Source organism: Callorhinus ursinus, unplaced genomic scaffold, assembly GCF_003265705.2.
Source record: "Callorhinus ursinus isolate GAN/ISIS: 27379988/994484 unplaced genomic scaffold, GSC_fseal_2.0 scaffold62, whole genome shotgun sequence".
Classification (NCBI taxonomy): domain Eukaryota; kingdom Metazoa; phylum Chordata; class Mammalia; order Carnivora; family Otariidae; genus Callorhinus; species Callorhinus ursinus.
The window spans coordinates 5579540-5594646 of NW_027397124.1; the positions used below are offsets into that span (position 1 = coordinate 5579540).

The 15107-nt window shown below is 36.9% G+C and overlaps 1 long non-coding RNA gene across 1 annotated transcript in view; it reads left to right on the forward strand.

Moving 5' to 3' along the window:
• The window catches only part of LOC112834358 (uncharacterized), a 70413-nt gene extending 57909 nt beyond the window's left edge, over positions 1–12504 (forward strand). The window contains exon 2 of the long non-coding RNA XR_003210866.2: positions 12191–12504. This is a non-coding gene — a long non-coding RNA (uncharacterized lncRNA). The remainder of the gene's footprint in view (positions 1–12190) is intronic.
• The last annotated feature ends 2603 nt before the right edge of the window (positions 12505–15107 follow it).

Genomic DNA, 15107 nt, shown 5'->3' on the forward strand with positions numbered 1-15107 from the left:
TAAACTGCTGAAGTGAGTCATGTTGTGGGAGGTAATTACTACCAGAAAGTACAACTAACTTGTAAGCTTCTCTTTAAAATGTCCACTCACAATCTACAGTTACTGTAAATAACAGGCTACCAGGACTCTTGGTCTGTTTTATGGCTGTATATATTTATTATGAGTGCATTAGGCTATACCCAAACATACTTTCATCACAGAGGAGTTCTCAGAGGAGAAACGAGTCCCTTCATTAAAGTATCAGTATAGATATCTGAGGATATAGGTTTGAAAAGACATAATATCTCAAGGTTTCCTTCCATTATAGGGAACAAAGCCCAGAGAACAGCTGGCTCAAGAGAAATGATAGATTCCAGTTGGTCAAAAACGTATACATATGATTTGTTTATCATTAAAGATCAGATCCAACCTGCTGAAATCAGAGCAGGCACTTTGTCTTTAACACCTCAGGGCCTCTCTCAGGCTGATTTCTTGTCCTCCTAGGAGGTTCTCTGATCCTCCATGTAGTGCGTGCTGAGGCCCACGCCCATCTGACCAGCAGCACAGTGGGTAGCTGCTTGTGTTTCTGAGAACATCCCACAGTTAACATACTCATGACTGCTTCTTCACCAGTCAGCGCCTGAGATTTCACAGATAAGATGTCTAGAGAGTTGGTAGTGTAGAAAGGTGAAAGAGTAGGAGGGAATTTGCTGTCTGGAGTCAGCTTAAATAAGGAACTGCTACAGCAGGAATTGGCGAAAGCATCAGAAAGGAAAGGCTGGGATTTCCATAGACCAACTCTGGCTACTTGATGATTTTACCCTGCCTTTGACCTCACCTTGCTTAATACAACTCAGCTGTGATAGCAGGGACTCTGGTCTCCTCCAAAGTTCCTTGACTCCAGAGACAAACACATACTCTTCTTTGGTGGGTTTGAGACTTAACCAGCTATATAACCATGCCTGCTTAGGCTGTCTAATACTCAGCTGCCTTCCTGGACCTGTTCACATTCATCCATTCTGCAGCCATTTACTCATCATGCACTCAGGAACCATTTACAGACTCCCTCTATGTGCCAGTTGTCATGCTAGTTGCAGGGATACATCTGTGAATGTTACCCAGTCCCTGTCTTTGAAGATCATACTGCCTTGTTGGGGGAGATAACCATGAAAAGTGACAGTTTCAAAAGTGTATGATAGATGCTACATGGGGGTAAGCAGGTGCTATGCGGACACATCAGAAAGGTGCTATACCTGATCTTGGGGAGCAGAAAACACTTCCCGTGAGTTCCCCTGTTTAAGCAAAGACCTAAAGGAAAAAGTAGGAGATAGGCAGGAGACATAAGAGGGAGAGAGAGAAAATACTTTAGGCAGGAGAAAAGGAGCAGGCCAGAGCCTATAAGAAACAGGAAGATCCAATTTAAAGAGAGGTGTGATTAGTTCTCAGTGGAGGAAGCAAGGAGTAGAACAACAGTGGAGTGATGACTGTGAAGGCCCTTTTCTGCCAGGTTAGGGCCTTCGAATGTAATTGGGATCTGCTGAAGGATGCATGCCCTGTATGGTGTTTCCATTGGAACGGCCATTTACTGATTCTGACACGCTGGTATTGAAGCATCCATCTGAGCGAGTTAATAAGCTCTCAGCCATTTGGTAGCTTTCTTACTCTCCTGACTTTCCATAATTAACCTCCCCTGTGACCAGAACAAGTGCACTGTTTGCGTCCTCTGACTGGTGGCCTTGCCCGAGTTCCACCTTCCTTACCACACACTCTGCTTCTTCATCTCTGTGACCCACCTGGGCCCACAACATACCTACAATGCTCTGTTTTACATATTTTAATAAAAAATGTCTGTCTTGTGGGGCACCTAGGTGGCTCAGTCGTTAAGTGTCTGCCTTTGGCTTGGATCGTTGTCCCAGGGTCCTGGGATCGAGCCCCGCGTCAGGCTCCCTGCTCAGAGGGGAGTCTGTTGTCCCTCTCGCACTCCCCCTGCTTGTGTTCCCTCTCTCGCTGTGTCTCTCTCCATCAAATAAATAAATAAAATCTTTTTAAAAATCTCTCACTTAATTTTATTTATTTATTTATTTATTTATTTTAAAATATTTTATTTATTTATTTGAGAGAAAGAATGAGCTAGAGCATGAGGGGGGGAGGGTCAGAGGGAGAAGCAGACTCCCTGCTCAAGCAGGGAGCCCGATGTGGGACTCGATCCCGGGACTCCAGGATCATGACCTGAGCCGAAGGCAGTCGCTTAACCAACTGAGCCACCCAGGCGCTCTCTCACTTAATTTTAACTTGAACCAAAATCTGGAACATATAAAAATATATGAGCTTACTATCCGTTCAACAAATATTAAGGAGCTCCTATGTGCAGGGGAATGTGTTCCAGGTAATACAGTAATGAGCAAAAGAAACTAAGCCTCCACGTTCATGGAGTTGATATTTTAGAATAAGACAGACAAATGAGCACTATATCAGATAGTGATAATTGTGTCAAAAAATGATTATGAGATAGTGATTATTATGTAGAAAACTTCAGCTGCTGGAAGGTGTTAATTGTTATAGGATTGTAATATACATGCATCCAGGGGAACAGATACATGCTACTATCCTGTAAGCATGGATCAACAAGTTTTTTAATGACTTCAGGATTCAAAAATTAGAGAACTCACAAAACTAGTTTGAAATCCTAGACTTTGACAGTAATGTCATTGTCACTTGTAAATTTCAGATTTTTCATGAATCTCTCTGATTTTAGCTTATTAAATTCAATGTGTGATTTTAATTTTAGTCTTATAGTATAACAAACGGGATTTTACAATAATACTATAGTCTAAATGCCCCTGTGTTAAATAATGTGATTCAGTGCATTTCTGAATGAAGATTTTGCTTTATAAAAATAAGAGTTAAGCACTTCATTATTTATATTTTATCTTAATTTTCCATTTGTAAGGATGGACAAGCATTATTGTTATAACCTTGTGAATAATAGTAGGGATTTTGGTAAGGAGTGACACAAGTTCTTCACTATATGCCTAATAGGAGTGAAGAAAAGGGGACTGGAGAAACAATATTTGAAGGAAGAGGAGCTGAGATTTTCTAGGATTAGAAGACAGCACTAACACTCAGCTTAAAAGTACACTAGTAGTTGGGGCGCCTGGGTGGCTCAGTCTGTTAAGTGTTGTTAAGTAAATCTCAGGGTTGTGGGATTGAACCTGGCTTTGGGCTCCATGCTCAGCAGGGAGTCTGCTTGAGATTCTCTCTCTCTTCCTCTTCCTACCCCCTGACATGTTCTCTCTCTCTTTATCTCTGAAATAAATATTTTTTTAAAAAAGTACACTAGTAGCAAATGAGATGAATGAAAATAAGTATAAAACATAGTAAAATTGAAGAACATCAAGACTAAAGAGAAAAACCTTAAAAGCTATCAGGGATAAAAGATTCCATGAGGAGGAGCACTCAATGGACTGATGGAAGACTGTCATTACTACAATAGGTGTGAGAAGACAGTAAAGTCTTCATGACCCTGAGAAATTAACTGTCAGTCTAGCATTTAATCTTCAGCAAAACTATTAAAAATGGTTAGACACTTTTATAATTACAAAGATTTAGATAATTAACCAATCATAGACTCCCACTGTAGGATACACTTAAAAAGAACAAAATGAACCCAGAGGGAAGGTATGGATACAAGATAATGGTGAAGACAGATGTCAATAGATATAAAAGATAGTATATTAACTACTGACCACTAGAAAAGTTTTTAGGGTTATAAAACATTAAACTAAAGCTTTATTTATTTATTTATTTATTTAATTTTGAGAGTGAGAGAGAGGGAGTGCATGAGCAGGGAGGGACAGAGGGAGAGGGAGAGAGAGTGCTGATCGGGGAGCATGATGTGGGGCTCCATCTCACAACCCTGAGATCGTGACCTGAGCCCAAATCAAGAGTCTGACGCTTAACTGTCTGAGCCACCCACGTGCCCCAAAATTGAAACTTTAAATGACAACATGAAGTATTCAGTGGGAGAATGTTAAAATGCTGAACAACATTAGACTTGGCTTTAAAAAGAAATTATAGGTAGGAATATATTTTTAAACTTTAATGGTGATCACTGAAAGAACAGAATCGATAGCTTCTGAACAAGTGGAAGGGAGAAATAGGAAGATCAAAAACTATCAATCCAACAGAAGACAGAAAAAAGGAAAACTACAAAGGGAATGAGAGTAAAATAAAACCACAAGTGTTGGAAATACATGCAATATACCAACAATCACAATAAATATAAGTGGATTAAGCCAGGAGTTGACAAACTTTTTCTGTAAAGGACCAAATAAGAAATGTTTTAGGTGTTGTGGGCCGCGTACAGTTTCTTCAATCCTTTAAAGACCTAAAAAGCAAAAAAATCTTAGCTTGCAAACCATACAAAAACAGATTACAGGCCAGATTTAGCCTATAGGAGGAGTTGGTCAACATCTGGATCAAAATTTTAACAGACAAAAATTTCCAGATTGGGCTTTTTTTTTTTCTTCAAGTCGGCTATATGCTTCTCAAAAGAATCTTAAAACACATAAAGGATTTATAATAAAGAGTGGGAAAATGTATACTTACAAGCATGTTAACCCAAAGGAAGCTAATTGGCAGACCTGGAGACAAGGATTCAAGTGCAGGTAGTTCCTTGAGAGGGAATCTCAGGAAACATCTGCAGGGGAGTGGAGACACGAGAAAGGGAAGAGAAGAAGTTGATTGATCAAAGATGCATTGTCATCCACTTACCACTTTAGGCAACTGGAGAACAGTCCCCTGAGGAGCTCTGGGACACAGAGAGAATGTGCCGCAGAGCCACTCACCTGAGGAGCAAGGAAGCTTGATTGTTTATTGACCACCTCTCTAACCATCATTGCTGAGTGGTGGCTCTGGGGACATTAACTCTTTGGCTCTCTTGGCTCGCCTTATGGGTAAGTAGATTGTTCAACCATGGCCAGGGAAAAGAGCCCTCGAGCAGAAAGTCACAGGTTCTTGCAGCAAGCAGTTTTTACACATAGAGATGAACGCTGAGGGAATATGTGTTGGGCAAAAGAGTAAATTTTGCTATATTAGTACAATATTAATGGAAGTCAAATTGAATTTAGGGAAAAAGGCACTGGAGGGGATAAAATGAGAAATTACATAATAATAGAGGAATTAACAACCAAAAAAACAAACCAATCATAAAATAGCTCAAGACATAGCATCAGAATATGTGAAGCCAAAATTGACATAATCAAATGGATAAATTGACAAATTTACAATCCTTGTTGAAGATTTTAATGAACCTTTAGAAGAAATGAATAAATCAAGTAGACAAAAATTAGTAAGGAAAACAAAAGATATGGTGGAAAATACTAAGTTGAGATAACCTATAATAAGAATGAAAATGTGAAACAAACATTTCTGACCAAAATGGTTCCCACTGGGCTAAAATCAAGGTGTCCACAGGGCCATGGGCTCTAGGAGAAAATCCATTTCTTTGTGTTTTCCCACCTCTAGAGGCCACATGCATTCCTTGGTTCGTGGCACCTTCCTCCATCTTCGAAGCCAGTTGCCTACATCTATAAAACTCTCTCTGACTTTCTTGCCTTTCTTTTTCACTTCTAAGAACTCTTGTGATTACATTGGGTTTGCTCAGATAATCAGAATAATCTCCCCATCTCAAAATCCTTAACTTAACCATGCCTGTCAAGTCCCTTTTGCTATGTAAGATAACATATTCACAGCTTCCAGGACTAGCACGCAGACATCTCCAAGGGGGTCATCATTCTGCCCACCACACAAGCTATATAAAGTTTTGCACTGTGTATACTAGAGGCAAAGAGACACATTTCCAGGGCTAATTTAGATTCAGAAACTTCACACCACATTCTTTCTTCAGATGGTTTTTGGAATTCTGTTTTAGTGCTATAGTATAAGTTCAAGATAAGGTTTAGATAAATTGTTAAGTGTAACCAACCATAGTACAAAATAATAAAACCTATAAGTTGCATATGAGTTGCTCTGCCACCTCATTTCATAACTTATTCCATATTCACTACATGATTTGCTCTCACCTACAATACTATAGAATGTACCTTTGCTTACAAATTGTGTGGACCAGTCATTTTTCTATCATAAAACACAAAATTAATATGCTTGATCTAATAGTTTTATATAGAGGGCTACATACCCCCTGCCATAGAAAATTTTTTTTCAAAAACTTTGGAATATTTCCAAATACTAAGTATTTATTATAAGTATTATGTACTAAATAACAAAGGAAACAATAAATTTTAAAGAATTGTTAACATATAGAGAAATTCTCTAACCTGAATGAAATTAAGTTAGAAATCAACAATATAAAGATAGGGAAAATATGCTTGAAAACTTAAATAACATAAGTTGAAGAGGAAATCACACTAAAAATTACAGTTAGCACTAAGCAACAAAGAATGTACTACATGATAAACAGCTAAAGTTATGGCACTTAGAGGTTAATGTATAGCACCAAAATACCTTTATTAAAATATATATATGTATATGTATATATATATATTTAAAATAAACTAGCGATTGGATTAAGAAGCTAGAAGAGAGCTGTAAAATGAAGCCAAGAGATAGAAAAATAATTTTATAAAAATCAATTAAGTAAAAAAATAAAGGAACAGTAGAGAAGATAAACAATTAAAAAACTGATATTTTGAAAAAACTAATGACAGATCAAAATTTTTTTGAAAACATAAACGTTTACTCTGAACAAGTTTATGCTCCAAATTTAAATATTTAGATTAAACATTTCTTTAAAAAGAATCACAAAAATTAACAGAATGAAAAATTGGACAACATGAATATTCTGATAGCCATTAAAAAGATTAAATCAGTAATCAAAACTCTCTTCCCCACCAAAAAATATCAGGTACTTATGATTTTATGAGTGAGTGTTATATCTTCGAGGTACAGATAATCTCCAACTTATACACATTATTTCAGGGAATTGGAAAAGAGGAAAAGCTACTTAGCTCATTTTTAAACCTAGTGTGATGTTGAGATCAGGGAAAATATAAGAAAAGAAAACTATAGATACATTTCATTCATGAGCTCAGCAGCAAAACATTCTAAATAAAATAGCAAATCAAATTCAGCAGTATTTATGTTTAAGTTGGGTTCATCTCAGAAGTGGAAAGGTGATTTCAGAAGGAATTCTAAAATCTTTTGATACAGAGATTAAGACAGTCTTTATGATTATCTCCCTAATTCCAGAAAAAGCATATGTTAAAAAAATCAATTCATAATTATTTTTAAAAATCTTAGCAAACTAGGAACAGAAGGGAACATTATTCAATATTCAAAACCTACAATAATCATGCATATTGATGAGACTTTAAAAACACTTGCATTAAAGTCAGGGGCCAAATAAAGATATTTCATGTCACCACTTCTATTCAACAGTGTGCTAGACATTCTAGACAATCTAGTAGATGAACAAAAACATAAGAGGTACAAGAATTTGAAAGAAAGCCATGAGGCATATTTATGTACATCTAAAACCTAACTGTAATATTATTTCTAGTAATAAACCAATATAAAATTCTAAAACTAAATTGAAAGTTGGTCGAAATTTTTGCATACAAGTTCAACATAATAACATTCCAAATCCATTATGAAAGCAACTCATAAAGCATACTTTCTGCAATGACAAAATAAAACAAAACATAATTTACCTAAGGATAAACCCAAGAAAGTTGTACTAGACAATTATAAATAAATAATTCATTGTCAAAGTAATGGGAGTCTCAAATAAATGGAGGAGTGTTGAATAAAAGCCATGTTTTTGGATTGGAAGATTCATTATAATAAAGAAGGCAATGGTTTGCAAATTAACTTATAAATTCAGTGTAAAATCTAATTCCGTTTAAAATATCATCCCAGTTTTATATAGAACTTGACAAGTGTCCTTAATATTCATATGGTAGAGAAAAGGACAAGAATAGCTAAAAAATATTTAAAGAACAAGCTGGGGAAGAGATCAATACTTTTGACAAAATTATACTGATTAATACATTTGTGGCACAAGATGCCCAGCAGAATAGAATACAGAGTTCAGTCCCATGCATGCAGTGATATTTAATATTTGTCAGGAGTTGTATTACTGATCAGTGGAGTAATAAAATAGTGGTGGAAAAATTAGTTATCAATATGGAAAAAGATAAGACTTAGTTCTGAGCTTATTTTCCAGGCTGAATTAAATACTAAATGTGTAGAGTAGCATTCTAAATATTTAGAACATAGCATTAAAAAATGTCATTAAAACTTGAAGATGGAGACATCAAAAATTAATGATGTAATGTATGGTGATTAACATAACAATAAAAAACTTGAAGGTGGAGAGAAGAGCATTCTTAACATACAAAAGCAATCAAGGAAAGAATTGATAAATTTGACTCCTTTAAAATATTAAACTCCTTCATAAAAAAGATACTATAAATTTACAATAAAGCACAAACCAAAAAAAAAGATATTGACAATGCATATAGTTGATCAGTTACCAGAGTATATAATGGTTGCCTACAAATTAAAGACAGAAAGAGAAAGAAGGAGAGAAAGAAAAAGAAAGGAAGGAAGGAAGAAAGAAAGAAAGAGAAAGAAAGAAAGAAAGAAAGAAAGAAAGAAAGAAAGAAAGAAAGAAAGAAAGAAAGAAAGAAAGAAAGAAAGAGAAAGAAAGAAAGAAAGAAAGAAAGAAAGAAAAAGAGGAAGGAAGGAAGGAAAAGAAAGAAAAAAAGAAGGAAGAAAGAAAGAACAAAAAAGAAAGAAAGGGAACTCAATAAAAAATAGGCAAAGTATTGTGGGAGTTGAGGAATGAATAAGCAAAGCATAGAGGATTTTTAGGGCAGTGAAAATTCTGTATGGCACCATAACGATAGGTACATCTCATTATACATTTGTCCAAACCCATGGAATATACAACACCAAGAGAGAACCGTAATGTGAACTGTGCACCTTGGGTGATGATGTAGGTTATCAATGAGGTTCTTCAATTGTAAAAAATGTACCACTTTTGAGGTGATGCTAATAATTAATGTGTGGGTGCAGGGGTATGTGGGAAGTCTCTGTACCTTCCCCTCAATTTTGTTGTGAACATTAAACTGCTCTAAAAGAATAAAGTCTTAATTTTTAAAAATAGTCAAAATTATATGAGATGGCAATTTATGGAAGAAGATTGCCTAATGACCAGTAAACCTGAAAAATGGTTCAATTTTTACCGGTAATCAGAGAAATGCAAAATAAGTTGCCATTTCACATTATGAGATTGGAAAAAATATTTAAAGTCTGACAATAACAAATGGTGACTTGGATGTGGAGCAAGGAGAACTTTCAAATCTTTCTGTTGGAAATATTAATTTGTACAAAATATTTGGAGAATAATTTGACAATATTTAGTAGAGATGAACAAAAGAAAGATAAATAGCAGATTATCGACAGCAACTCTCACTGGGGATGGAGAGAGGTGAATAGGATCCAGGAAGGGTATATAGGAGGCTTCCACTTTACCTGCCATACTTAATTTCTTTTAAAAATATGGAGAGAATATGGTAATACATCAAATCTGATAAAAGAGGTGATACAAGTGCATTTTCTATTTTAATTTGTATACTTATCTGGGTTTTTTATTCAAAGTGTATACCTGCCATGTGCCAAACCCTCTTTTAAGAACTGGGGATAGAGCATTGAACAACAACAACAACAAAAAATCCCCAGCTTCACAGAACTTATGTTCTAAAGGGTGTTTAAAATAGTCCATATTTTTAAAAGGAAAAAAAGACTAAGAGAAAGATGAAGAAGTGGATACCACTTTTTTGAGAAAGGTTGGTTGGCATTTGGCAAAACTAAAATTCTAGCTGGCATGTGTAGATTCCAGTAGTGCTTAGTGATCTTTAGTTTATGGTGGTTAGAAATCTATCCAGGAAAATGATTTTCTCTAGTGGGATTCAACTGCTTGATTGCAAACAAGAAGGAGAAACAACCGGGTTGGTCCAAAGTTGAAGTTTTTGCCAGGTAGGGAAGTGTCATTAAAAACCAAAGGTACAGCAAGGATTCTGAGAAGATGGCAGAGTAGAGAGCACAGGCATCTGTGTTCCCACTTAGACAACAATTGCACTGGCAGAATCTCTCCTGTGTAACTATTTTGGAACTCTGGAGTCAAGCAACTTCCAAGGGAAAACTTGGACAGTAAATTGTGGCTAAGTTCAATCAGTTTCAGTTCATAGCATGGTAGCAGCTGTGCATTTTCCACCTCCACATCCTTTCAACCTCCCCAAACTGCCCCTTTCCCCTGGCAAGCAGCCATGTATGTGTTCTTAAAGCAGCTTGCACAACTTTGGAGAGCCAGGATGGGCAATAAAAATCCTGTCCTTCAAATACTGGGTATCTGTGCACTGATCGCTGATTGCTGCCCTGACCGCAATGTGCAGACAGAGAGGAGGACTGCAGCCATTGTTGCAAGCCTCCCTCACCCCGGCTGAAGTGACTTTCAGGGCATTTACAGGTCTAGTGACTCCCCTCTTGAATTTTTCTCTCTGTCCCCTATTGGGAGCCAGACATTAAAGACTAGAATATTCAAAAGGAACTGCATATACAGGGACCATTAGAAAGTTACTACACATACCCAGGGAAAGGTGCAGGCTCAGAAAAGACCTGAGAAGACCTTAAGTTTATACCTCAGGCTAATCCTCAGCAAAGAGACAGCCTACAAAAATCAAAGGAAAAAAAAAAAGAAAGAAAAGAAAAAGAAAAGATAAAAAAAAATCAGTGAACCCTGGGGCAGGGGAAGAATATGATTTCCAGAGTTATCACATCATTAGAAGCAAAATTTCAGTTTTAAACAATAATACCAACAACAAAACAATCACAAAAAAATACAAAGAAATAGGAAAGTATGATCCAGTCAAAGGGTCAAAGGGTGAAAAAAACAGTCCCAGAGGAAAACCAGATGATAGACCTACTAGACAAAGATTAAAAAACAATGGTTTTAAAGATGCTCAAAGAACTAAAAAAAGATGAGGAGAAAGCCAAGTAAACAATGTGTGAACAAAATGGAAATATCTATAAAGAGATGTAAAATGTAAAAACTAAAATTCTAGCTAGCATGTGGAAGCAACACAAAGTATCCAGATAAGCAAAGTGTGGTATGCATGTACCACAGAATATTACTCAGCCTGGAAAAGGATGCCACATGCTATGGAAGGGATGAGCCTTGTTAGATGACATTATGTCAGTATAGAAGTCCGATGTTGCTTTTCTTGCTCAGTGATTTTAAAGACATTGAGTAGTTCCAGCGTGACCTAAACTGCACTCTTATTCCCACCAAAGGCACAACTCTATGTATTGGCTCCTACAGTATTTCAAAGTATTTGAGACATTTCTTTAAATTTTGTACAACCCCAAATGTTGGTGTTTTGTATGGATCACAAATGTAGCATTCCTTAATTCTTTCTGCTATTTGTCACAAGTGTCATTTAAAGAACGAAATATATATTGCATGAAAACATTACAACATTTTCCTCTTGGTTTAATCAACTCCAAGGTAACTGAAAAAAAATTTGCTAAGAGTTTCAGTTTTGCGAGATGAAGAGAGTTCTGTGTATCAATGGTGGTGATGGTTGCACAACAGTGTGAATGTACTTGATGCTATTGAACTGTACATTTAAAAATTAGTAATATGGTGAGTTTTATGTTTTGTGTATTTTACCACAATAAAAAAAAATGGTGGGGGAAGCAAAGGTACAAGGGCCAAGGGAGTTTAGAGTATTTGCAAGAGAATAGTTGAAATAATGGGTCTTGGAATCCAAACTGGATAGGAAGGAAGTGGAGAAAGGGAGAAAGGTAGAGTTTGGGGGATAGACCTTTCATGGACGTTGCAGAAGAGTGAGTGGTAGTAGGGCTACCTGAGCAGGCAAACTGGAAGGCCAAGGTGCTGCTTAGAGAGCTTTGAACTGATTTTGGAGTGAAGCATTTTTTTCCCCACTTAATGATACACCTTGGATATTTTTCCATTTCAAAAGTCAAAGTTCTGTCTCACCCATTTTAACATACAATTACATTTTTCAGATGCATCATAATTTAATTAACCAGTCTCTTACTGTACTCTGTTTTAAATTATAGTAAAAAGTTTATTATTTAAACTAATAAATTATGATCCTTACAGAAATCCTCATCAAGAAGCCTCTGACATCTTGAGACATTGGAAAAAGACCTGTGGTTCCAGAGAAACTCAAGACCAAAGCTACTGACTAGTGCCCTGCCACCTCCCCCAACCAAGGAGGAGGCGCAGACTTAAGGTGGACAGCCTGGAATATTCCACTGCACACTGATGTTGGGAGAGAGATCAGGTTATTCCAACTTGCCCATTAATGTATATGAATTACTTAGTTAATTCCACTGAGTTGCTTCTATTTGAAAAGAATTGTATCAGGAACTGGAAGTGTAAAAATGCTGTTCAATAAAGAAGGCATAATTAAATGAGGACATAAGTTATTACAATGTAAAGTTATATCGGAAGCAGATTTAACACGAAGTGAAAGAAGCGCCAATGTCAGTGCCCCTCACTTACATGAGCCCCTTCTGATGCTCGGGGAGAGACCCTATAAACATACTTATATGGTCGTACAATCTGGTAAACTTTGCAAAAGTGAGAAGTTTTTTTAAAACTACAGTTAAACTGTCTCTTTCCCGTCTTACTTTCCCTACCATTGAAATGGCCAATGACATTTCTGAGACCCAACAAAAAAGTTGTATTGAGGACACATGTAGTTGAGTTTACTGAAATATATGTAGGGGGCTCACAAATACTTCCTTTTAGAATGAACTGATTGCCAGTTGCACTGGTGTAAGAGTGATTTCTAGAAACGTCTTACTACCCCTGTGCTGCTTCATTGAGTCCATGGCTTGAGGGTATAGAACAGAGGCTTTACCATGACAAGAACCTGCCCTGTGGCACTCAGCCCAGGAAGTAAGTGGGTCCTGGAGGAGATGCAAGGGTCTGACGTGTGTGCAGCCAGAAAGGAGTCTGGAGAATTCCTCCAATCAGACATGTAGAACTGTAAACAGAGATTTGGTTCTCAACAGAGCCTGGTCAGAACAGAACTTTCCAAAGTCAGGAATCCTCTTAATAACACAGCGTAAGTGGTTATACATTTGTATACACATGCACCATCCATTCTTTCTTTTTGTTGGTAATTGCACAAAATGATAGAATATACAGGTCTTGAGGCACAACCTGGAGGCAGTACTACAAAGAGGGAGTCCATCTATACGTGAAGTTCTATATTCTAGTCATTCCAGTTATCAACAATAAAAACATGTGACCAGCCATTACAGAAGAAAGACCGGTAGCTACTGAATGAAAATGTTATTTTCCTAGATTTTGAAATATTCGTTGTATTCATCAATTCATTAAGACTTGATTTTTTGTGATTTCTTTATTCTAAACAAATATGCATTTTCATATCTAATTTGTTATTAATCACTTTCGATTATTTTTCCTAAAGAGGTCCCCCAAAATTGTTTAAACTTCAGGACCTATGGAATCTGGATCTGCCCCAGTACAAAGCAATGAGCCTGATGAGAGAGAAACGTAAGGGGGTCTGAGGGAGTTCTGAGAAGGAAGACATTATTCATGACTGAGATGATCAAAGCAAGGTTTTATCTGAGCTATGATTGAGCGGAAGAACTTGAATTCAGAGATATGGCAAATGATGTTCTAAACGAAAAAATGAATGCTTTATAACATTTTTTTAAGTTTACACACAGTATAGTTTTAATGAGTTAAGCATATGGCTATTCCAATATCCTTCTACACTTAACGTTTACAAACACATTTTAATGAAGGATCTTGCTGGAAAGAGGATTTATTCACAGTGTAGTTTCAATAAGTTAACCATACGGCTATTCCCATATGCTTCTTCACATATGTTTACAAACATGTCTTTTTACTTACATATTTATTATTTTTTTATTTTTTAAAGTTTTCATTTTAATTCCAGTTAGTTAACATACAGGGTTACATTAGTTTCAAGTGTATAATATACTTTCAAGTGTATAATATAGTTCCATATAATAACACTTCTATACATCACCCTGTGCATTTCTTCATAACTTTTTAATAATTTCTATCCCTGGTTCTACTCACTCAAATACTGTTTGTCATTGACACATCCCCTTCTCCACCATCACATCCTTTCTGATTCCATATCTAAAAACCTTTTCTGGGGTGCCTGGGTGGCTCAGTTGGTTAAGCGACTGCCTTCGGCTCAGGTCATGATCCTGGAGTCCCAGGATCGAGCCCCACATCGGGCTCCCTGCTCAGCGGGGAGTCTGCTTCTCCCTCTGACCCTCCCCCCTCTCGTGTTCTCTCTCTCATTCTCTCTCTCTCTCAAATAAATAAAATCTTAAAAAAAAAACTTTTCTGCTGGTGTTCTGTGGACATGGGTTCAAGTAACAGATTAGTGCAAACTTGGTGGGTGTTCAAGAAAGAGAATTTTTCAGACTGGATTATGCGTTGGAATTTAAACCTAGAGAAATGTGACAGTTCTGTAATGCAGTCCAGGTCCTATTTCATAAATTAAGACAAACATAAATACGACATAAACAAAGCAAACTTTCTCCCCTGTTATTTAATTATGATATAATTGGTGAACAGGAGTTAGAGAAAGTCCTGTTTTTTGAGCTCTAGGCTGGAGTCTCCCTCACATATTCATGAGAAGGAGACAATCATAATCTGCAGAAGTCAAGGGCAAGAAGAGTTTCTTCTATGCAGCAGTATGGCCTAGATACCATCATACCATATCCATGACTTAAGATCGTGTTGGGTGCATGTGTGTGTGAGAAAGAGACAGACATTAGAAAGACTGAGAACAGAGACCAAGCTGAGACAGACCAACCATGTTCTGCAAAGGGTAGAGGATCCCTGCAGGAAGTGCCTGATACTCTGTGTCTCCAGTTACTTCTTTCCTCATCTGGGCCCACTTTTCCTGCTGGTAGGCTCAGCCTTCTACAGGTCTGGTAACTCATCAGGCAGTCCCAGGCCCCTTGAGTTGGGATGACTCAGCATTAAGTGAGTTTAC